Source organism: Artemia franciscana, chromosome 7 (genome assembly GCF_032884065.1).
Source record: "Artemia franciscana chromosome 7, ASM3288406v1, whole genome shotgun sequence".
In the NCBI taxonomy this organism is placed as follows: Eukaryota; Metazoa; Arthropoda; class Branchiopoda; order Anostraca; family Artemiidae; genus Artemia; species Artemia franciscana.
In genome coordinates this window covers 4,501,931-4,526,984 of record NC_088869.1, presented here as the reverse complement: position 1 = coordinate 4,526,984, position 25,054 = coordinate 4,501,931, and the positions used below count along the sequence as shown (strand labels likewise).

Genomic DNA, 25,054 nt, shown 5'->3' with positions numbered 1-25,054 from the left:
AACTCACAAGAAACAACAACATCTCAGCTACTTTCGCAACACAATTAAGTTAAACAATTAAGTGGAAAGTCGACAATATTTTCTCTACGCTTGTGGAACCTATCCAAAAGCTGGTCCATTTTTGAAGAATTGTCAAACCGCCCTATCTACTCGAAATGTACCAGTTGCGAGGCTAGAGTGGCAATTGCAGAAGATATTTGCAAAAACGGAAGAATAAAGATCTTATTTTCTTCCCCTCAGATATTGTGAAAAAACTCCACAAAGGGACCAAGAAGAAGACATGCTGTTCAAAGAAAGCGTTGCAAAGTCTGCCCAGGGTTATTTTAAGAAACTGGCCTTTAACTCAAGAAATCAGCCCATACGATTTTCTAAGCTTTTCTTTCAACGCAAAGATAACGAGTGTTTTAGTAGTTTTAAGATTTTACCCAAACGGGAGACCTAAATAATTTAGAGAGGACGATGCAGAAATAGTTTCTGGGCCAACATTGATAGTAACGGAAGGTTGTTGAGACGAATCATTGACGTGAAGCTCAGTTTTAGAGGGGGTGACTTGAAGCCCAATCTCATTAAGGCCAGAGCAAACTGCATAAATTGTATTTGGGAGAACCTTGAGATCATCTGATAATAGAAGGATATCGTCTGCGTAACAGAGATAGCTGACATTAATAGAGCGCTCAATAGGAAATGGAGTAATATTTTTAGTAACGGTTCTGATGGCATTATTGAAAAGAGCTGGACTAAGCACAGGGCCTTGTTTCACACCTTTCCGAACAGTGACAGATTTGCTCAGCTGGCTATCTAGCAGCACCCGTATGGACGCATTACCATATCATTTCCATAAGAGAAGGCAGAGAAAAGGGTTTATTCCACTTCTCAATAGAGAAAAAATAGCATTTGAATGGATAATAGAATCAAGCACCTTTGAAATATCGATTGCACACACATACAGGGTCTAAAATAGGAAAAAAAGTTGCGTGTGCGTTCTGCACACCCAAGCCTTTGCGAAATTCAAATTGGTTGTCCCCAAGCTTGCAGTTTTTTTTTATTTCTTGGAAGATCAGCTTTTCAAAAAGCTTACCAATTGTGGAGCAAATAGTAATTGGTCTGTACGATTCACAAACCTTTGGGTTTTCGCCCTTTGTTAAGACACGGGCAACAAAACCTTCCGAAAGAGCAGCTAGAATATATTGCTGAGAAATACAAGCCTGAAATAATAGTGACAATTACTGCATAAGAATTGGGTTAGCGTATAGGAGGTGCTCAGTTTGCACCACCTCGTATCCTGGGGATTTATCAGGTTTCATTAGACAAATTTGGGTCTGGACAGCTGAAGGTGTAACAATGACAAAGTTCCTCCGTTGGTTGTTGGCATAGATAGTAAAAGTGTTTTCCTTTTTTTTGTTTTTTTGTTTTGGGGGGGGGAGAAGGGGTGCTCTTTAATCTTGACATTGAACGTTGTATTACCATTTCTAAGAGTCAGAAGTGATCGAAAGGTAGCAAGATCCCCTCCTTTGCCCTTTGTTTACTTCCTGATACCCTTAGTAAGTCCTAAATCCATCTGAAAAAAAATTTGAGATTCGCGTTTTGTTCAAATAGTTGAAAGATTCAATAAATATACTTTAGTTGAATACACAACGTCCTTAGCCCCTGGAGCAGGGGCCGTAAATAATGTAAGTTGCCAAGTTTTCTACCTTGGCATTTAATAGAAAAATTGGAGCTGGTTTGATGTTGGGTGTGCGATTTGCTTGAAATTCTTAGAGATCTTCCTCTGGGTGTAAACGATCATTTTTGTTGAAAGGTGATCTAGAGTGCCAAAAATTTGAGCCAAGTTCTCTTTATCCCTGTTCAGTTTGTGAATTTACAGCCAAAAATCTTTAGGTCAACAGGAGCTGCAACGAGCAACAGATTTCTGGAACGCATCTGACCCCCTCCAAATAAATAAGACCCAAAGAGGACAAATTAATTTTTCATGATAATATTCCGCATTCTAGATACAGTTTTGTATCTTACAGTTTTGTTAGTAAGATGCAACTGTATGTTAAAAATAGTTATGTTCAATCCCTCCTACTGTTTTGCACTAGAAGCCCCCATGAGAGTTAGAATTTTTAACGTCTAAGTAGTGAGCTAAATCCAAAGACGCTAAACGGTACGGTGTTGTCGACATGATGTATATGCCAGTGTAAGGCAGTAAGGATGCTCTGGAGCACATAGGTTTTGATGAAATGAAGGATTGCTGTTCAATTGGTATCATTCCTTACAAAGAGCACCACTGCTAAAAATTAAACATTAAATAAGTCTTTCCTTAACTTTCTACGATTATCCGTTTCAAATGAAAGCAAATTCTCGGTACTTCAAGCGAATAAACAATTACGTGACCAGCCCTGGAAAAAAGACCTTGATAAGGCGACAAAATTTGATTACAATGGAGTTTTCTTCAGTGATGATGTTAGTAAAACCTGCAGGGACATTCGTGCTACGCTGAATCAAAAAAAGAAAGAAATGAAGGATAAAGGTTTTGTTGCATGGATCCCACCCACGGCACCACCCACATTATGCTACATCAACCAAAACAGAGTGAAACAAAAAAAGAAGTGGTATAACGTCCCATCAGTCGAATAAATTGTGTTATTCTTTTATTTATTTTTTTTGTCATTATTAGTGATTTGTTAGGATTTGTTCATAATAGTCATTATATAAATGCGCAAATATGTGTTGGTGTGCGCACATTGTTGTCAAAATGTGCGTGTTCTGTGTTGAATGAGAAAGAATGAACATACTTCCACCGAAACGCAATGGAATTCTCCGACGTATGCGGCTGTTATATGTGCTTAGATTAGTTTTCTTTTTTGAGTGGTCTTTTGTTAAATTGTTGATTAACTGGAGTGAGGCTTTTTTGTTGATTTATGATATTGAGTTTACACAATTTAACTGATCTTGCAAGCAGAGCTAAACTGTTAGAGGAAAATCCTTTTGATATACTGGAATGCATGAGGGATGTGAAGGATGATGAAGCAGTAATTTCGGAAGATAGCCCGAAAAACAAATATTCATTTATGGATGATTCTATCCCCACATGCAGTAATGTACGTTTTTCTAGTTTTAACTGCAGAGGTTTACTTAGTAGCATTGAGTTCATAGATGACATAATTAATAAAAATAAAATTGAAGCTTTAGCGGTAAACGAAACTTTCTTAAATGATAGGAATATTAATGATGTAATTTTTTTTATTATGATTTTGTTCATGAGAGTAGAAAACACCATCAGCATGGTGGATTAGGATTTATCATAAGAAAAGAGTTAAAATCGAAAATAAGACGAGACCTAATGATTTGGAATATAGAAATGATTTTTGAAACGTGTATTCTGGAATGTGAAGTTAATAAAAAATCAACAATTATGATATCTTTATATCGCCCACCTTCCGGAAGCATAGATTAATTTTTGATGCAATTTGAAATTCTATTAAATAAAATATAAATAATGAATAAGCAAATATTTATTTTTGGGGATTTCATCCTAGACCTAATGAAAATTCAAGCAAAGCAAAATGATTCGAAGATAAGAGAATTTTTAGAACTAATGCTTTGTCAGGGACTGCTCCCATCATGTCTGATTCCAACTCGAATAGATGATAATGGAGCAACATTAATTGATAATATTTTTTCTAATAGTATTTGTTTTTCAACTTTTGTCATATTAAACGAAATTTCAGATCACGGTATGATAATTTCTGAATTTAATTTGGCCAGATCTAAAAAAAATAAACGTAATGAAAAAACAGGTCGTATAATAAATGATGAATCAATTGCGCGTTTAATTATTAAGCTAGGAGATATATATTGGAAAGAAGTAATCAGTACTGAGGATGCAAATAAGGCATTGTTTTATAAATCATTTAATGATGTTTATAATGATATATGTCCGAAAGTTAAAAGGAAAACACCCAAGTCAATGTCACAAAAACCATGGATATCCCCGAGACTGTTAAAATGTATTAATGAAAAAAATAGACTATACAAAATTAAATGCAACTATCCGTCTGATGAAAACATCCAGAAATTCAAATTGTACAAAAATACTCTGACTGGAACTTTGAGAGAAAGTGAAAGATTATGAGAAGGAAATATCTTCAGCTGCGTCCCAGCAGAAAAGGTGGGAAATCTTGCGTGATAAATTAAATAAAAATAAACCAAGAGCAATACCGACTTTTCTTAATAATGGAAATGACACTAATGAATCAACTGAAAAAAAGGATATCGCAGAAATATTTGCTAAGCATTTCAGTAAAATTGGTGAAGAATTGGTTAGAGATCTTTTGGATGAGTCATCAGATTATACACGATTTTTGCCCCAAAACGAAGATAAATAATTGTATATGCTACCAGTATCATTTGATGAATACCAAAAAGCTGTTAGTGATTTAAAGAGAGGAAACTCGGCTTTTGTAGATGATATATCGACAAATCTCTTAAAGAAAATATCAGGAGTAGTATATGAACCTCTTGCACATGTTATAAATACGAGTATAAAAAATGGTGTCTTCCCAGATCTCCTGAAAAAGGCTAAAATAATCCCTATATTTAAAAAAGGTGAGGCTCAAGATCCTAATAATTACCGTCCTATTGCACTCCTTTCCCCACTGGCAAAAGTTTTTGAAAAAATAATGAAGTATAGACTTACATCATTTCTGGAAAAGAAATTTTTTTTTTCGAAGTTCCAGTTTGGTTTTTTAAAAGATAGATCGACTGAAGATGCCGTCACTGCAACACTTATTTTCATTAATGATGCTTTAGATGATGATTGTTTAGCAGCTACATTGTTTTTTGATATTAAGAAAGCTTTCGACACTTTAAATCACGAAATTCTATTTAAAAAACTTGAAAATACGGGAATAAGAGGAGTACCTTTAAAATTAATCAAATCATATTTGCACAATCGAAGGTTTGTGGTAGATATTGATGGTGAATATTCGTCTGAGACATCGAATAATAATATCGGTGTACCGCAAGGTTCAATTTTAGGACCTCTATTATTTTTAATATGTATAAATGATCTCCCTAAATCTACTCCTGAAAATTCATTAACAATTATGTTTGCAGATGATACTGCAGCAAGTTTAAAAGCACCAACATTAGATGCAATGAAAGAAAAACCGATTGAAGTTGCAAAATCCATCACAAATTGGTTCCAAATTAACAAACTTGTCCCTAATTTTGTTAAAACAGAATTTATTATTTATGGAAGATCAAATCAAAAGTTGAAAAATATTTCTCTGAATAAAATTACCATTGACACTATTCATGAAATCAAAAGAGTATACACAGCAAAATATTTAGGTATCGTTTTTGACCCTACCATGAATTTTAAAACACATATTTCGTTGTTGAGACTAAAATTATCAAGAAATATTGGTTTGCTCCACCGACAAAAATTTTTATTCTCATATAAGGTTCTAAGAATCCTATATTTTTGCCTAATCGATGCACACCTCCAATATTGCTCAGCTATATTTTTGCTGACTTTTAAATCACATATTAAACCACTACAAACCCTGCAAAACAAAGCTATTCGAATTCTAGATAAGTTTGTACAACACCCGAGGAGTACAGATATCCACTCTGAAACACATACTTCTTACCTGTTTCTAGACATAATGACTCTTACACAGAAATCTCATCTGCTATTATCTAGTTGGTTTTTTAAGATTCAACATGTACATAATTTCTTTTTTACCAGAATTTACTGTCCAAAAATCAAAATTCACTGATAACTAGATGTGTTAACCCGTATAAAGTACCTCTGGTGAAAAATGAAAGATCCAGTTTCAGTTTCCGGTATATGATCCCATCAATAGCCAACAAATATTCATTAAATAAATTTGTTGAGTTACCAAAAGGATCTTTGAAGAGACGATTAAAAAGTTATATAATGGAATCTGCTTGCAAGAACGGTTGGTAAAAATTTTTTATTTTATATTTTATTTTGGCCTCACTCCACTTACTCCACCTGAAATATTCTCATTAAAGATACTATTTTTTTTGTTTTTTTATTGATGAAATAGTGGTTCATTTTTTGCTAGTTCTGTATCAATCGAGGATTGTTAAATTTTGTTTATATGTCTTGCCCAGTAGTCGAGCTTGTCTCTCCATTTGGGCAAGTTGAAGATTTTGAAGAATATGAATTTTTGAATAAATTAATCTGAATCTGAAATCTGAAAAAGCCCCTGAGTAAAAGTAATACAACAGAGAAGCACTGCCCTTTACCAAGTTAACGCTAACACGTTGAATGTGATCTGTTATTCTTTAAACGGTTAGGGAATGCTTTTTCCTAGTTGTTTCAAACTATCAAGTGGCACAGAAACTTTGGAAAATAAGTTCATTATTCCTACTATTTTAAAGATTCAGATGCTTGTAGGAGGTATATTTGTATATGTTTTGTATATATTTTTGTCATATTTCATATGTTTTCATATGACTTGAAATATTTTTGTTTAATTTCAAACATAAAACATGCAACATCAAAAGAAACAGAAGCTATGCTAACAAACAATTGATAGTCAATGTACCAGAAATATTGAGCAGAAACTAATGTTATGCACTATGAAGAAACAGATCAAAATGTGACAGGCACCTGTCAAAATTATACGATTTTACCGGATTTCCTAGGGCTTTGGAATCAGAACGCAAAATAAAGCTTTCAATCAACATTCTTAAAAGAGAAATTAATATAATTTCGGGAGTTCTGATATGAGCTGGATGATTGAAAAGTAGCGTAGTAAAAAATATTCATTATGAGTAAGGCATGTGTCTTTAGCCATGCCTCCTTAATTCAGAGGCGCCATTTGGGGGGGTCAGGGGTGGGCAAATGCCCACCCCAGATTTTCCAGGGGGCCCAAGCTTCCACCACAAAGGGCCCTTTGCCGGCCTTAATAATCCATTATGTCCAACATAATCCATTCTGTCCAATTGATTTGAAATTACTGCACGCCTATTAACCAAAGAGCGTAATTACTTGACGACCCTTGGGGTATTTACGCTATTTGTTATTAATTATTGTAAACTTTGAAAGTAGGTAAGATACATAATAAAATTCTCTAGTTCTGTCAAATGCCCATTTCCTAGATGATTACGCGACATGAAGTGAGTCGGGGGGGGGGGCTCAAGATGGAGTGTATGCCCACCCCAAGATTTGGTCCAAATGGCGCCTCTGCCTTAATTATTACCCCTCCTCAGAATTTAATGTTGGTATTGGTTGCAACGCTTTTGAATTATGTGTATACAGCAAAAGTTCTATTTGTCACCTGATTCTGCATTGTGCTTGCAGCTGTATTGGTTAAAATGAACATTGCAGAAGGAATTGAAATGATTTAATAAAGTGATTCTAGCATGGCTTGCCTCTACTTAGATTCTAAATTATCCGGTACTCATGGCCTTACGTAGCAACATGCATTAGAAACAAACACTTCAAGGTTGCCCTTATTGAAAAACTCAAAATAACAACTCATTTATTTTTGTCTGTGGAGAGCAAACTACAAGGGCAAAAGTCGAATCGTCTTATGAAAGCAAGAATGTCGTATCCGCACTTTTTAAAACTATGAGAAAAAAGCAACTGAAAAAATCGGTTTTTGTAGAGCTGAACGTATGATACATAGAAAAACGGGTTCTAGGCGTTTACCCCCTTGACGATTATCCCCCCAGAATATACTTCCCTGAAAAATACCCCCTGAAAATACCTCCCCCTGAAAATGTCCCCCCCCCCCGCAAAAAATAACCCCCGGAAAAAAAACTCTCCCAGAAAACACCTCCCGAGGAAAACATCCCCTCCCCCGGAAAAGACCCCGTAGAAAATACCCCTCTCCCAGTAAATACCTCCCTGAAAAATACCCCCCCCCTCCCCGTGGAAAATAAGGCTTTCCGAATTTGAGAATTTTATTTGAGATTTTTTTTTTCTGTAGGGGAAGGAATATCGGTATTTGTGTATTATGCGCTACTCAACCAAGTTTCCGTTGTGTACAATTCGAGAACAAACCGGTTTCTTTGTTAGTTTATTTCAGCTTAGCACGAGACAAGACAAAGGTAAGTGACAAAATACATGAGAAATACATAATGTGGGCTATATATTGCACATAAGGGGGGGGAGGGTAGAGTTTTTGGACACTTTGAAGTCAGAAAACAATTCTTACTTCATAATATGCAGAATAATTGTTCCTAATATATTTTGCATGCAGATCCGCTATGCTTTAACCCCCCGACCCCCGAATGCGTAGATCTATAGCCTAAATTTGTTTTTTAAAGAAACGAAGAAACTAACGAAACAAGAGCTAAGAGCTCATATGGCACTTGTGACGAGGCGAGAAGAACTAAGAGCCAAGAGATCATATGGTATGAGCTCTAACAAAATTCTATGAATCAATAGATTGATTTAAAAAGGAAAATAAGAGGCTTAATGCCGGTCAAGATTTAAAATAAGAGCTCTGAGTCACAAGTCCTTCTAAATATCAAAATTCATTAAGATCCGATCACCCACTCGTAAGTTATAAATACCTAATTTTTTCTAGTTTTTCCTCTCTCTTTTGCCCCCCAGATGGTCGAATCTGGAAAAACGACTTTATCAAGTCAAATTGTGCAGCTCCCTGAAACGCCTACCAATTTTCATCGCCCTAGCACGTCCAGAAGCACCGAACTCGCCAAATCACTGAACCCCTCCCCCCAACTCCCCCAAAGAGAGCGAATCCAGTACGATTCTGTCAATCACGTATCAAGGACAATTGTTTATTCTATCCACTAAGCTTCATTCCGATTCCTCCACTCCAAATGTTTTTCCAAGATTTCCCCCTCCAACTCCCCCCAATGTCAAAAGATCTGGTCGGGATTTGAAATAAGAGCTCTGAGACATGAATTCCTTCTAAAAATCAAATTTCATTACGATCCGATCATCTATTTTTAAGATAAAAATACCCCAATTTTCATGTTTTCCAAGAATTCCGGTTTCCCCCTCCAACTTCCTCGAATGTCACAGGATCTGGTCAGAATTTGAAATTAGAACTTTAAAGCACAAGATCCTTCTAAATATCACATTTCATTAAAATCTGGTCACCCTTTCGTAAGTTACAAATACCTCAATTTTCAAAATTACCCCCCCCCCCCCCAATTCCGCCAAAGAGAGCAGATCCGGTCTAGCTATGTAAGTCAAGTATCTTAGACAGGTTTCTATTCTTCCCATCCAGTTTCCTCCTGATCTCACCGCTTTAAGTATTTTCTAAGATTTCCGGTCCCCCCAACTGCCCCCCCCCCAATTACACTTGATCCGGTTGAGATTTAAAATAAGATATCTGAGTTACGAGGTCCTTCTAAATATGAAGTTTCATGAAGATCCGATCACTCCTTCGTAAGTTAAAAATACGTCATTTTTTCTTATTTTTCAGAATTACCCCCCCCCTCCAATTGAGCGGGTCCGTTCCAATTATGTAAATCACGTATGCAAGACTTCTGCTTATTTTTGCAACCAAGTTTCATCCCAATCCCTCCAATCTAAGCGTTTTCCATCATTTTAGGTTTCCCCACCCCAAACTTCCCCCAATGTCACCAGATCCAGTCAGGATTTAAAATAAGAGCTTCGAGACACGATATCCTTCTAAATATCAAATTTCATGGAGATCCAATCACCCGTTCGTAAGTTAAAAATACCTCATTTTTTCTAATTTTTCAGAATTCGTAAGTTAAAAATACCTCATTTTTTCTAATTTTTCAGAATTAACCCCCCCCCCCCCAACTACCCCAAAGAGAACGGATCCGTTCTGGTTATGTCAATTATGTATCTAGGACTCGTGTTTTTTTTCCACCAAGTTTCATCCCGATCCCTCCACTCTAAGTGTTTTCCAAGTTTTAGGTTTCCCCCTCCCAACTCCCCCCCCAATGTCACCAGATCCGGTCGGGTTTAAAATAAGAGCTCTGAGCCACGATATCCTTCTAAATATCAAATTTCATTGAGATCCGATCACCCGTTCGTAAGTTAATAATACCTCATTTTTTTTTATTTTTCAGAAATACCCCCCCCCCCAACTATCCCAAAGAGAGCGGATTCGTTCCGTTTATGTCAATCATCTATCTAGGACTTGCATTTATTTTCCCACCATGTTTTATCCCGATCCCTCCACTCTAAGTGTTTGCAAGTTTTAGGTTTCCCCCTCCCAACTCCCCGCCCCCGTCACCAGATCCGGTCGGGATTTAAAATAAGAGCTCTAGAACACGATATCCTTCTAAACATCAAATTTCATTGAGATCCGATCACCCGTTCGTAAGTTGAAAATACCTCATTTTTTCTAATTTTTAAGAATTACTCCCCCCCCCCAACTACCCCAAAGAGAGCGAATCAGTTCCGATTATGTCAATCATGTATCTGGAACTTGCGCTTATTTTTCCCATCAAGTTTCATCCTGATCCCTCCACTCTAAGTGTTTTCCAGGATTTTAGGTTTCCCCCCTCCAACTCCCCCAAATGTCATCAGATCCGGTCGGGATTTAAAATAAGAGCTCTGAGACACAATATCATTCCAAACATCAAATTTCATTAAGATCCAATCACCCGCTCATAAGTTAAAAATACTTCATTTTTTCTATTTTTGCGAATTAATCGGCCCCCCAACCCCAGAATGTCAAATCGGGAAAACGACTATTTCTAATTTAATCTGGTCCGGTCCCTGATACGCTTGCCAAATTTCATCGTCCTAGCTTACCTGGAAGTGCCTAAAGTGGCAAAACCGGGACCGACAGACAGACAGACAGACCGACAGAATTGGCGATCGCTATATGTTACTTGGTTAATACCAAGTGCCATAAAAACTGGTTTTTTCTCGAGTTTTTACACACTGTATGAACTTGAGGGAGTGGCGCATACTACACAACTACCCAAAAAAAATTGTATTTTCTTACGCCCCGCTCTTTACGCTAAAGTTTTTTACTGTTTTAAAAAGTAGAGTTAAGATAAAGAGTCAAAATTTAGCGTAAAGAGCGGGGCGTTGATGAGGAGGCAGCCCCTTTCATATACGAAGCAATTTCTGTTCATTTTAAGTTTTAATGTCGCTCCTTACTTTCAGTTAAAAAAACTTGTTTTTTTATTTAATACTAACAAAGTACGGCTTGTATTGCGAAGCTCATAATTAAATTTCGGTTCTGTGGCATACATGGATCTGACTAATTGATAATCTCAGAAAGGTGAGGATAAATAAATAAATTTTTCAACCATCAGGACAGCAGCACTTGCTATTTCATTTGCTCCACGACCTGCAACTGTTTTAGGCCTCACTGCACAGTACTCTTCTATTATGCGTTCCCCCGGAGGCCATTGATATAAGAATACACCCCTCAAGTCATGTATTGTAATTTTTCGTTTATAGAGAAAATGATGAAGCATCACCACGAGGAAGGGCAAATTTTCAGGGTCGGTGCATAGCATTGGTGTGGAATTATTAGACCTCACCTTTTTTCTTAGCCTTCCTAATGTCATTTCATTCAATACTCTTCTATTTTGGTTCTGGCACCTCAATGCCATGTCTTATGAAACATGTTTCTCTTCGAACGTGTCAAATAAGTCCTTCTTGGGCTTATGAGAGCCCAGATTGTAATGTTGGTTGAAAATACTCCTATAAATTCTCTGATACTGGAGTACTTCCCTCATCCTTCTGTGAGCGAAAATACTGAAATTTCCCCTTTACTTCCGAACCTCAGTTTGCAAAATGCCAAGATAGAAGGTGAATTACTAACATCAGAGAGTCAAAACAACTGAGTTTTCAACACATGCCAGCCTTCACAACAACCTGAAATATAGTCACGCCGAAATACCCCAGGATAATCCACAATTATAGGTGAGAAAGACGCACTTCTGATAGAGTTGAATTGTTGATTTGCTCAGCCGGGAGCCATCGTACAACAAAACGAATTACACCCTTAGAAAGTTCACAAGCAATAACAGTGATAGGGTTTGTACCTCAATTTTTACTAGGGTATCCGTTCTGACATTCTTGCTTTCACAAGGTGAAGCATCCTTTTTTAGCTAGTAAATATAGTTAATTACTATTTAATATTTGTAGTAGACATGGTATTATCCTTCCCCAATGATTTTATTTGACAGAAAAAAAAACTAGCTCGAACACAGCCACTTAATGTGTACAGTAGTACAGCTAAGTGAACAAGAGAACTATTCGAGCTATATAACGTACGTCATGCTGGCCCTTTCTAAAATAGGTCTCTACTTTTTTGGTTTGCAATAGTGCCAAGTTTGTAATGTCTATGGCTGCAAGAAGGCTTAAATCCTGATATTGTTTGGCAACATTAATTCACTTTTAAATAGTTTATTTAGATCATATACGGTCTTTGTAACTTCCAGTGAAAATAGTTTATAGCTACAAAAATCGAACAACCTTAATTTCATTCTAAAATGCAAATAAAAACTGTAAAAAGTGAATTAACTATCATCATCTATTCCTTAAATCTTTTCCTTTCCACTTTTCAAAGTAATGCTTTCTATCACAAAGACGTTAAAAATCCAGGAAATCTGGTGCAATATTACGTTGTTACTGTAACAGAAACTGGTATATTTTTATGGCACTGGGTATTTACCAAGTTTACCAAATTCAATTTGGAAAAATTATAAGAAATGAGGTGTTTTTAACTTACGAACAGGTGATCGGATCTTAATGAAAGTTGATATTTAGAAGTATTTAATGTCTCAGGGCTCTAATTTTAAATCCTGACCAGATCCGGTGAAATTGGGGAGAGTTGGAATGGGAAACCAGAAATCTTTGAAAACGCTTAGAGTGGAGGGATCGGGATGAAACTTAGTGGGAAAAATAATCATAAGTCCTAGATACGTGACATAACTGGAACGGATCCTCTCTCATTTGGGGGAGTTGGGGGGAGGGTTAATTCTGAAAAATTAGGAAAATAGGTATTTTTAATTTACGAAGGAGTGATCGGATCTTAATGAAATTTGATATTGAGAAGGACCTCATAACTCATATCTGTTACTTCAAATTCCGACTAGATCCAGTGTCATTGGGGGGAGTTGGGGGGACTGTAAATCTTGGGAAACGCTTAGAGTGGAGAGATGAGGATGAAACATGGTTGGAAGAATAACCCCAAGTCCTATATACGTGATTGACATAACCGGACCGGATCCACTCTCTTTGGGGGGGTTGGAGGGGTACCAATTTGGTGATTTGGAAAAATGAGAAAAAATGAGGTATTTTTAATTTACGAACAGGTGATTGGATCCTAATGAAATTTCATATTTAGAAGGACCTCGTGTCTCAGAGCTCTTATTATAAATCCTGAAAATTCGTAGAATTTTGCTAGAGCTCATGCCATATGAGGTCTTGGCTCTTCCGATCTCGTCATAAGTACCATATGAGCTCTTAGCTCTTGTTTTCATTGAACTTTCAAAGCACCAGGCCACAAAACAATTGGGGCTGGATATGCCACTACTCAACAATTCACAAAGGTTTTCTTCACAGAATGTATTCATAGAACGTCTATCTAAAAGGATCTATAAACGGGTTGTCAAGTATAACTTACCCCCGAAGGGCACTCCAAATGGAGGTGCAGTGTTCTACAATAGCTGTTTTTCTGTTGTTACAACTTTTTTTTTACTTTGTCCCCTAAAATACCAAAAAATTTCTTCATCCTTGTCATTTATATCACAGCATTCTGTTACAGTTTGTTGTGTTTTTATTAGTGGCTTTACGTAGTTTCTTTGCTAGTCCAGCAATTTGAATTGATTTTGATATTCTTGGCATTTTGACTCAGGTTCTTATGGGTTTTTTTCTGACCATTCTTATTCTTAAAGGTGAAGTCAGTCCATGTGAGGTTATTACAGCCTTTTCTTGGGAATGTATCATATCTTATATTTCAGTCAAATCATACCAGTCAGGATTTATGTTCCATGATAATTGGTTTGTCTTAGGTCAGTGTTGTGTGGTATTTTTTACAAATGATCACCAACAAATGGAAATAAGAGATAGCTAGGCTGAAGTGCCTTACGGATGCCAGCCTTTGCTGACATTTTTCTTAAAGTCCGACTTCTTAAATATTTGGGACTCACATTTGCCTGAATTTATGTGGTTACTTACAAACTTACCTACTTACTATCTCACTTACCGGTTTTTTTAATCCATACTTACTTACCCACCTGCTAAACTTACTTACTCACTTAGACTTACTAACTTACTTACTAACTTTTGCTTACTTAAAAACTTCATTACTTATGTATACTTCCTTAATCCGTTCTTTTAATTTACTAACTTAACTTACTCCTCTTTACAAAAGTATTTTCATATTAATGATGACTCATTCTTGAGGGAGCCACTTGAATATATATGGATTAACCTCTGTGTTGAATTTGCAATAAATGTTAAAAAGCAGCATGAGCTTACTTTCTTGTTGGCATCCAAAGTAGTTTTTCATTTGCCAGCTGAACTTCAGTGATTCGTTGAGGTATTTCTTGCGACTGAAATGCTTTATTGATAGGTTCATTTTTTAACATTTTACCATAAGCTGAATTAATGTTTAAAAGTAATTACATGAAAAAAACTAGTTTTTTTAACTGAAAGTATAGAGCAACATTAAAACTTAAAACGAACAGAAATTACTCCGTATATGAAATGGGTTGTCCCCTCCGCAATCCCTCGCTCTTTACGCTAAAGAATGCCACAATTCTACTTTTTAAAACAATTAAAAGCTTTAGCGTAAAGAGCGAGGGATTGCGGATGGGACAACCCATTTCATATACGGAGTAATTTCTGTTCGTTTTAAGTTTTAATGTCGCTCCTTACTTTCAGTTAAAAAAACTAGTTCTTTTCATGTAATTTCTGAACGTTTTTGAATTAATGCATGTTTGATTTTGGCTCTCCACACATAAATTATTAAAATGAAACTTGCATTTAATTCCTTTTTTGGCTAAATGGCTTTCTCTTAGTTTTGATCAGACGATTTTGAGAAATAAGGGGTGGGGAAAGCCTAGTTTTTTTCGGTTTTAGTAAAAAATATACGTAACTTAAGAATTAGCTTACGTAATATTCTTAAATTTTTATTATGTATATGAGGGGGTTTGTCCCCTCGTTAATACATCGCTCTTTACACTAAATCTTAAGTTTTGTCCCAATTCTTTAAGAATGACAACTGAATCTGAATGGCCGTAGAATAAATAGTTGAAATTACTAAAAATACTATAGCATAAAGAGCGAGGTATTTATCTCCTCCTAAATACCTCGCTCTTTATGCTAAAGTATTTTTAGAACCCCTCATATGCGTAATAATCTCTGTTCGTTTTAAGTTTCAATGCTACTCCTTACTTTCAATTGAAAAAACTTTTCCATGTTTATTTTTTCATTTTTTTTTTTAGTAATTTTAGAAAATCCTGCGCCCTTTTCATTGAATTTCTGTTCCCCCATGACATATTTCTCCAAGGAAAGATTCTCCCACATAGCTCCCTTCCCTCAACCCTACCCCCAAAACCAAAAAAAAATCCCCTGAAAACGCTGTACCCAATAACCATTATTATATGTAAACACTGGCCGAAGTTTGTAACTTGCAGCCCCTCCCCCAGGGACTGTGGGGGAGTAAGTCATTCCCAAAGACATAGTTATTATGGTTTTTGACTATGCGCAACAAAATGGCCATGTCAAAATTTTGATCCGTTGACTTTGGAGAAAAAAAGAGCGTGGGAGGGGGCCTAGGTGCCCTCCAATTTTTTGGCTACTTAAAAAGGGCACTAGAACTTTTCATTTCCTTTAGAATGAGCCCTCTTGCGACATTCTAGGACTACTTGGTCGATACGATGACCCCTGGGGAAAAGAAAAAAACAAATAAAAAACAAAACAAAAACAAACAAACAAATAAACACGCCCCCGTGATTTGTCTTCTGGGAAAAAATACGAAATTCCTCATTAGGGTTCTCTGGTACGCTGAATCTGATGGTGTGGTTTTCGTTAAGATTCTATGACTTTTAGGGGTTGATTTCCCCTATTTTTCAAAATAAGGCAAATATTCTCAGGCTCATAACTTTTGATTCGTAAGACTAAACTTGATTAAACTTATATATTTAAAATCAGCATTAAAATGCGATTCTTTTGATGTAGCTATTGATATCAAAACCCCATTTTTTAGAGTTTTGGTTGCCATTGAGCTGGGTCGCTCCTTACTACAGTTCGTTACCACGAACTGTTTGATCATTCAATTTCTTTGGCCTCCCTCATCCACCTTGCAATGCAAGTCAATGTTGATATTACCTGAACAATTGTTTTGGGTCATGAAACTATTGTTAATAGAAGCATTTTGACTTTTGGAACATCTTTTCTCTCTTGCAAAACTACCACAAACTCACGGTTATGGAGTTATTCCGGCCCAAACATTCTTGTATTTATACATATAGAATTGCAATCATTTCCATTTTCGTTGATCGGATATTTGAAATCGCGAATCTGTAATAGTTTAGAAACAAATTTGGGCTATATATTTGCACATTAGGGGGGTGGGGAAAAAGCATAGCATATATTAAATACGTAAACTAACTATTGCTGTATTTAATATATGCTATGCTTTACCCCCCCCCCCCCTAATTGCAAATATATAATAACTCCATAACGGTGAGTTTGCAGTACTTTTGCACGAGAGAAAAGATGTTCAAAAAGTCAAAATGCATCTATTAACAATAGTTTCATGACCCAAAACAATTGTTCAGGTAATACCAACATTTACCGCAATGCCCGTATACCTTCCAATACCCTTGCAATGTCTGTAGATAGAGCTGAACAGTCCTCGGACTGTACAAAGGGTCAGATTAAAAGAGATTAAAAGTGTGTCCTTTCAAAGCGAAATTAAAAGTTACAAGACGGTTCTCTAAATTTTGCAAGCTTTTTTCTGTAGAATTCTACTGCTTAATAAAACGTTCATGGAATTTTTGATGAGTGCCACCAATGTAATAACTGCAACAAGAACATGGAATGTTTTAAATTCTACTGCTTTCTTTCTGGAAACGTAGGAGATATCACAAATACCTAGCAGATTTTAAACTTTTAAAACTTCAATTGATAATTTTGGTATCAGTCGGTTTAGCTAGCCTAAACCTCATTTAGATGTGCACATGAATAAATTATTCACCATTAAGTATCATCCGATATATATATATATATATATATATATATATATATATATATATATATATATATATATATATATATATATATATATATATATATATATATATATATATATATATATATATATATATATATATATATATATATATGAAAGGAAGATAATTAAAATTTATCTAAATTGAGTCAATCTAAATTGACTCTTTAAAAATTAAATAATTCATTTTTTTTGATCGTTCTAATTGTTTTGATAACCTACAGTAAACCTCTACTGAACTTACGAAGTCTAGTTGCGAAGGGATGTGGTGCTAAGATCCTCCGCTCCAAAATGGAAAAAAAAAACACATATATAAATAGCCTTGCCTCTTATATCTTCCAACTTTCTGGGGAAATTTTACAAGCAGAGGGGGGGGGGATTCGTGGCACGATTTTAAAAACGGTCAGAAATTAAATATTAAAAACAAGTTTTTTCGACTGTAAGTAAGGAGCATATCAAAACCCAAAACAATTAGAAATTGTTCCTTATATGAGGGGGACTATTTTGCATCAACCCTCGCTCTTTACGCTAAAGTTTGAAATTTTGTCACAATTCTTTAAGAAACCCTGCTCAAACACAAGGGCCATTGAATTTGAGTGAGAAGCAATCTTAAAGAACTTTAAAACTTTTATACAACCACAGAAGAGAGAATAATGAGGACTTCTTTCCCAAGACAGTGAAAAACAAAACCTATTTGAATATTTCGGCCCCATATCTAAGGGCCGTCTTCAGTAAAGATAATAATAAACAATAAAACACTTACAATAAAAGCTCTCGGCTAAAAATCCATTTTTTTTTTAATAGCCTTGGCATCATTGCTTCTTAACAAAAAGTTCAGCCAAGACTATGTGATAAAAGCTAACATTTTACAAGGTGAAAGGTTCATTCATTGAACAAACTGTATTTATTAAAAATTGGAATAATTTCATATTGCGATATTTGCCTTCACTGCAGCTAATCTTGTAGTTCCTTTGGGATTGTACTTGTTTCTATTCGTTCCAATTTTTGTTTTATTTTGAATTATACTATTTTCTATAATTATTTTATGCACATAGGGTTGAGTGTGTATTCACCCAAGTCTCTATTTAGGGAGGTATTATTATTTAAGTTTCGTTTGATTTCGATTGCCTCGCGGACAGTTTGTTTGATTCCTAAGTCATTGCTAATTAGAATTGTTTCGTCAAATAGAACATAATGTTTTGGATTTTAAAAATATGATTGCTTAAAGCTGAATCGAAAGATATGGAGTTATTCTAGATTTTAATGCTTTTTCAATACTTTCTTTGTGTTGCTGTATTCTTTATCCTAAATTTTAGTGGGTTCCATTTCCACAACTACATGGTATTTGATATACCCCTCTTAGACAAGTAACTGGGGTTTTATCTTTCCAGTTTCCAGTTTCGAGATTCATATTACAAACAGGTAAGGGGCCTTCCTATGGGAGCACCTCTATCTGGCCTACTCACAAATATTTTCGTCGATAATCTTGAAAACTGGGCTCTGGATTCGTATTTTCTTAATCATGTGTTTTGGGGACGTTTCATGGACGACGTAATTTCAGTTTGGAATTAAGGTGAAAGTGAAGTTAAAGGTTTTCTAGAACATTTAAATAGTTACGATAGAAACCTGCAATTCACTCCAGAGACCGAAACAGATGGAAAAAATAATTTTTTAGATGTATTGATAATACGCAGTGTGAATAAACTTGATTTTACGGTTTACAGAAAACCTACGCATAATAATAGATACCTTCACTTCAAATCTAAACATCCTCCACAGGTTAAAAGAGGTGTGGTAATATCTCTTGTGGATAGAGTACTTAATATCTGCTCAGAGCCGTATATTAAAAAAGAAATAAATTTTATCACAGACATACTTTTTGGCAACGGGTACCCAATTTCTCTCATAAATACTGTTATTGATCAAAAATTCAAGATGCATTCTTCTAAAGCCTTAAATCCGACACCAGAAAACGATTTGAATAAACCCACAAGCACGATTTACCTACCTTATATTCCGAAAATTACTTGAAAACTGAAAAAAGTTTGTTTAAAAAACAATTTACTTGTTGTATTCACAAGTAATTTAAGTATAATGAATCTTCTCAATTCTGGTAAGGATAAAACCCCAGTTACTCGTCTAAGAGGGGTGCATCAGATACCATGTAGTTATGGAAATTATTACATTGGTCGAACCCACCAAAATTTAGGAACAAGATTACAGCAACACAAAGAAAGTATTGAAAAAGCATTAAAATCTAGAAATAACTCCATATCTTTCGATTCAGCTTTAAGCAATAATATTTTTGAAAATCCAAACCATTATGTTCTATTTGACAAAACAATTCTAATTAGCAATGACCTAGGAATCAAACAAACTGTCCGCGAGCCAATCGAAATCAAACGAAACTTAAATGATAATACATTCCTAAATAGAGACTTGGGTGAATACACACTCAACCCTATGTACACAAAATTAATTATAGAAAATAATATAATTCAAAATAAAACAGAAACAGGAACGAATAAAAACAAGCCCAATCTCAAAAGAACTACAAGATTAGCTGCAGAGAAGGCAAATATCGCAATAAGAAATTATTCCAATTTTTAATAAATACAGTTAGTTCAATGAATGAACCTTTTTAGCTTCTAAAATGTTAGCTTTTATCACACAGTCTTGGCTGAGCTTCTCTTTAAGAAGTAATGATGCCAAGGCTATTTTAAAAAAATGGGTTTTTAGCCGAGAGCTTTTATTGTAGGTGTTTTTTTGTTTATTATTTTCTTTGCTGAAGACGGCCCTTAGACATAGGGCCGAAATATTCAAATAGGTTTTGTTGGTTCACTGTCTTGGGAAAGAAGTCCTCATTATTCTCTCTTCTGTGGTTGTATTATGGAAAGGCAGTGTGGTCTTCGTCTTTATTTAAAACTTTATGTAGAGAGAAAGGGTTGAGGAATGGGTAGTCTTCTTCATATACGGAATAACTTCTGTTTGTTTAAAGTTTTAGTGTTGTGCCTTACTTTCAGTTGAAAAAACTATTTTTATTTTATTTAAAGTTTAATAAGAAGCTACATAAAGCTAAGTTTCGTGATTTTATTTTGTCATTAAGCCTTGAATCATTCATTTGCGGAATCATCATCTTAAAAACGAATGTTAAAGAATTAATTAAAAAAAAATAATCTCAGAAAAATTAATACTAAACTCTTAAAATCATGACCATGATTTAAACTTTTCTTTTCGGAATCTTGTCCTTATTTACTTATTTTGTATTTCTATAATCCAACTATAATTGGCAAGCGTTTATTTCGTTTTACTAGCCTTAGAGAGAAACTACTAGTCTGTCTCTGACATTCAAGGTATATATTTCATTCTGATAAAATTAGTTCTCCTTGTGTCAGTTTTAGTGACCCCATTCAGGATTCTCAAAAACAAAAGCTCCGGCAAGACTCCCGAATGATCTTTGACACACTAATTGTCCCATGTCGTATGCTTGTCACAGCCTTCCAGTTGTTGCCTATTTTTATCTCCAGTGGCATTCCTTAGTGACTGGAACATGGCATTCCTAAATGTTTAGGAGTCATCATACTAATAGTTTGTTTATGTATTCATTATTATTAATCGACTTTAGAAATTGTTTCTATTGTTAAATTTAACAATAATATTATCAATGTCAATATTGAAAAGTTTAAAGGTGGGAATTAAAGCCAATGGAAAAAAATGAATAAAATGGTGACAGATATACTACGTCCTTCATTTTCCTGTTCTAAGAGAAAAAAACGAAACGAAAAAAAAATTCAAGTGTTACAAATTGGGAACAGAACACCAAATTTCCTGAATGAAACAGTTTGTGGTAACAAATTATAAGCAGGGAGCGATACGTCTCAATAGTAACCGAAACTCTAAAAAACGGATTTTGATATCAATAAATATATCAAACGAATCGGATTATGCTGATTTCGAATTTACAAGATTCATTAAGAGTGTTACCCATAAAAGGCTACAAGATTAAGACAATTTGCCTGATTTTCGAAAAAAGGGGAAGACACCCCCTAAAAATCAAGAAATCTTAATGAAACTCGCACCATCAGATTCAGTATTTTTTCAGTATTAATTTTGTGTTTTTTGTCAGGAGAAAGATCACGGAGTCACGTTTATTTGTTTTTTATTCTCCCCAGGGGTGCTCGTATCGAACCAGTATATGAAGGGGTTGCCCTTTCTCAATACCTTGCTTTCTACGGTAAAGTTTCACTGTATGTCCCAATCTTTAAGAACGACCTTAAACACAAGGGCCATTTAATTGGAATAAGAACTTTTCTTTTAAGTGCTAGGAGCTTTAGCATGAAGAGCCAGGTATTGAGGAGGGGGCAACCCCTTCATATACGACTTAATTCCTGTTCGTTTTGAGTTTTCATGTTGCTACTTACTTTCAGTTGATATTCTTTTTTGTAAAGAAAAGAAAAAGAGGATAATAACCAAGACCTCATCCTTGCCGTATCGGTACTTATAATTTAATGTTATATTATATTTTATTTAATTTTTTTATTATTATAATCGTATAGTTCAAGAGAAAGAAAAAAAAGAAGAAAAATGCCTATTTATTTCCCATATGAAAAATAAAACCAGAGCTGTATGCATTCCTATATTGAATTATATTGAAGTAGAACCCGAAAAAAGTTAATTTAGCCTATTCTTGTGAGTAGTGGAGTAAAAACAAAATAAAAATTTCGAGTTTTTTTCCGGATACAAAACGAAAAAAAGCAAAAAAAGAAAACGAGGATAACAACACCCAGTGAAAAATAGAGGAAAACTATGCATATATTTGGTTGAGACCCTCGCTCGACCGTCTTTACTGTAGAATGAAATAAAATATAATACATTAATACAATAATTTAATAATAACATAATAAAATAAATAAAATAATAAAAATAGAGATAAAAGTCCCCAGAAGTATTTCTATTATTCTTCACTGAAGCCGGTCGACACATTGACCGAAACATTTGCATTGTTTCGAAGGATTTCCTTATCGGTGGGGGGTGGATCAAACCCCCTAGCCCCCCTGGGTACGGAATTAGTTATTATCCTTTTTTTCTTTCCTTTACGATTTTTTTTTCGTTTTTTCATATTTAGCCAGTGTGGTCTTAGAAATTATTCGGGATACCTTCAATTTCATGTGTTTGACCTTTGGTGTAACATATTATACACTAATTGGGACGAACATATTTAATGGGATGTTTATCATTGTCAACCATTAACAGCTCTTAAACTCAAGAATGGATTAGTAAGTCATTGGAGCTTAGATAAATATTTTAACAAAAGACTAGTAGATCTCATTATTTTCGTTAGATAGGAACTAAGCTCGAGTTCAAGCAAATAGTAGCATCCAGTCCTTTAAATTTGGTTTGACAATTTTTTAGTCATTTTTCAATTAGCTTTGAGAAATAATTTATCTAGTTGTTATATTCCGGTGGTTTTAAATCGCTTTAGTTCTAAGGAGTGTAAGTGAGATGAGGATATTTTTCTTAGGTTTATGTTTCAGAGCGATAAGGAAGAAAATCGCGTTTAGTTCTGGGGTAAGGGCACTTCCTCTGAAACTAGTATTGCTGAGTCCTCCAGAAATCTATAGCAATCGTGACAGAGACTCGTAAAACTGGGACCACTTTAAAAAAATAAAGAACCTAATTGTACTGTGGGGCAATTTTGCTGCTACCGTTTTCTCCTTGTGATGAGTTTTATGTTCTTGGGTATACAAAAAGGAGAAAATCGGGAAACCTTGATTTCCGGTTGGAGGATATCAGCACAGAGAAAAAAAGTTAATTGAAGATTGCAACATTTCCAGTACTTTTCCAGAAATACATTGTTGTTTTTATCCTACTCAATAATACAAACAAGAAAAAAGAAACTGTTACAGTTCCAAAAGCAAACTTTTTAAGCATTTTGTGGTACCATATTTCTAGAGAACATGAAATTATTTTCAGGTGGCACTCAGACACTAGACAGTTGAACACTAGAGACTATCATGTCAACAGAAAATCAGTTCAACAGATAGTTCAACAGACTATCTCTGATAGTTTAATCATCTAGGTAAAATTACGGTTTTCAATATTAAAAACAAAGCAATCAAAAGAGAGCTTTGAAATTCGCTTCAAAGAAAACAGTTGCCTCGTTTCAAAGCAGGTATTCATTTAAATATTGTTTGTGCTTGTGTATTGCATTAGCAATACATTACATATGTGTATTGTGTATTGCATTATTTGTATTGCATTAGCAAGAAGTCAGAAGAAAAATAAATCATTCATTGGCCAAATCTTGCTCAACTATTTAAACTTTACAGTTTCTATAGTTCCACCTTCATATAAGTTTTTTTCTAGTTTTAACTCCAAGATTTGTAGTTCCATTTTTTTTTTGGCTTTTTGATAAAAAATTGATTGCCAAATAAATAATATCATTACCAGGCAAACTCATTATATGACAAAAAATAACACTTTGGCTTAGATATTAATCAGTGGAGAAAAGATTAAGGAAACAGGATATATCAAATATGCGCCTGCAATTTTCAATAAATCCCTTTTTCTCTGTAGGCATGATCTTAATTTAGAAAAAAAAAGAAATGCTAAATACTTAGAGCCTGAATACAAATGACAAGGTCAAAAAATTAATTTGGAAATATCCCATATTAAACCTAAATAATAGCCATAATAAATACAGGGATCAAAAAAATTGTTTTGATATATTTAATTTAGGATCGTTTTTCAAATAATGCTGGTTAATAGGCTCACATTCCATGAAATATACCCCCCTATGAGAAACTTATCTGTGAAATTTCATCCAACGTGAAATGCGTCCCCGTCAGATTCCCCACGGACAGTTCCATTCTCGCTGAAAATCTCCTTGTAAAATTTCTTGTAATCGATTCAGCCAAAAAAAAATCTCCAGTGCACATTTTAATTCGAAAAAAGAATTTAGTTTCTAAACGGTTTCTCAATCACTCTAGAAATTCCCTCTTCCGTGGGAAATTTTTCCAAGAAATCAAAACACGAGGAAAATAACCTTCGGATAGCTCCCCGGGAACATATGAACATGCAAAACTGAGTTGGAAAAGAGAACAATTAAAAAGAGTTTCGTATAGGAATTCTGTCATATCCCCCTAGTGAAAATTTGCCCTGGAAAATTCACCCCTGGAAAGTTACTTTTCTTACTCCATTACTTTTCCAGAAATACATCGTTGCTTCTATCCTACTCAATAAAACGAACCAAAAAAAAAACCCTCTCACAGTTCCCGCACATTCCCAGGGGATCAGCTAAGCGTAATTGTCCTGGGTAAATTTTCACCGGGATTGAATTGTCTAGAGGATGTATCCGTTGGGACGGTATTTCTGCGTGGAGGTGGGACCATTTTTTCTGGGATCGTTATAAAAGAAACCTCACGAGGAACTCCTCCATGGAAATTTCATCCAATGTGAAGTGCGCACCCGTCAAATTCCCCACAGACAGTTCCATCCTCTCTGAAAATTCCCCCTGAAAAATTTCTTGAGGTCGGTTCAGCCTAAAAATTCTCCCACCCATACTTTTATTTGAAAAAGAAATTAATTTCTAATAATTTTCTCAGTCACTCTGGAAATTCCAAATCACGCGAAAACCTCTGGAGAAACCAAAACATGCGGAGAATGGCCCCCTGGAACAATGGAATAATTCCCTGGGAACATCTGCACATATAAAATTGAGTTGGAAAAGAAAATAACTAAAAAGAATTTCTTATAGGAATTCAGTCAAATCCCCCTAGTAAAAATTTCCCCTGGAAAATTCACCCCCCGGAAAGTTACTTTTCTTACTCCGTTACTTTTCCAGAAATAAATTGTTCAAACAGTTCGTG

At 35.0% G+C, this 25,054-nt stretch overlaps 1 protein-coding gene and 1 long non-coding RNA gene across 3 annotated transcripts in view; one reads left to right on the top strand and one right to left on the bottom strand.

Annotated features, from left to right (window-relative positions):
* The window catches only part of LOC136028754 (hemicentin-2-like), a gene marked incomplete in the record, with an annotated part of 380,916 nt that overhangs the window by 333,111 nt on the left and 22,751 nt on the right, over positions 1-25,054 (bottom strand).
* Positions 1-25,054, top strand: part of LOC136028756 (uncharacterized) — a 171,508-nt gene that overhangs the window by 142,311 nt on the left and 4,143 nt on the right. The window contains exon 1 of one of the 2 annotated variants that reach the window (XR_010617867.1): positions 2,915-3,083. The exons of the other annotated variant lie outside the window; for it this stretch is intronic. This is a non-coding gene — a long non-coding RNA (uncharacterized LOC136028756). Of the gene's footprint in view, positions 1-2,914; positions 3,084-25,054 lie in introns of those variants that run through there. 2 annotated transcript variants of the gene reach the window in all.